We start from the raw sequence: 963 nt of genomic DNA on the forward strand, positions 1-963 counted from the left end.
GAAGATTCATAGGGACAGGATCACCTATTTGGTCTGAGAATTCATGGAGGAAAGAACTGTCTAGTGGTTGGCTGCTCTGCTTCTCTGATTTTTCAGCTTTCACCCTTGATATCTGACTCCGGGCTTTTATTATTAAAACCAATTAGAATTTGCACAACAAAAATTGGACTAAATGCATTTTGCATTCTGATACGGCCACGAGTCTATGGTGGCCAGGGAGAGAGAGGAGTATGGTGTTTTGAAAGAGATGTACCCTTGTAAGTCTTGGCAGTTGAGCATTTGGTTCTGTTCATGGTGCTGTTTATAGTGCTGGGGAGGTACAGACTTGCTGGAGGAAGTGTCACTGGGGATAGAGGGTGTAGCTTTAGCCTACTTCCCGTTCACTTTCTGTACTTTGTGCTTGTGGTGGAGCTTGATCTCTCAGCTTCCTGCTCCGGCTGCCATGCCTCAATCCTGATGGATTCTTATCCCTCTGGATCTGTACCAGTTCTGATGCCAGCTCCCACTTTGCCACCCAGACACCTCCTTAGACTCTAGTGATCATAGTCCTGATGACAGTAAGCCTTAGCAGACGGGCTTCAGAGACATCTGCAAGAGGCTTCTCCCTTGTGATCCCAAATGGGACAGTTTGAGCTCTAGAATTTTGGCATATTGAAACTCATTAAATACATTTAAATTTATGAATATATAATGATATTCAAAAGAAACTGAGCCCTAACTGGGAGGTGACAAGCACCTGTAATATTAACATTTGGGAATCTGAGGCAGAAGGATTCTATGCCAGGCTTGAGACCATTCTGAGTGTAATGATTGTTGTGTCTCTTTAAGAGACAAGCCACGCCCACTCCCTCATCTGCTGAGGCAGGCTGATCTTCAGCTTCCGGCCTGAGCTTGCTCTCTTTTTTGTCTTCCTCTCAGTGAGGCAGCTTCGCTTCTGCCTCTCTCCCCACTTCTCCACACCCC

Source organism: Microtus ochrogaster, chromosome 2 (assembly GCF_000317375.1).
Source record: "Microtus ochrogaster isolate Prairie Vole_2 chromosome 2, MicOch1.0, whole genome shotgun sequence".
Classification (NCBI taxonomy): Eukaryota; Metazoa; Chordata; class Mammalia; order Rodentia; family Cricetidae; genus Microtus; species Microtus ochrogaster.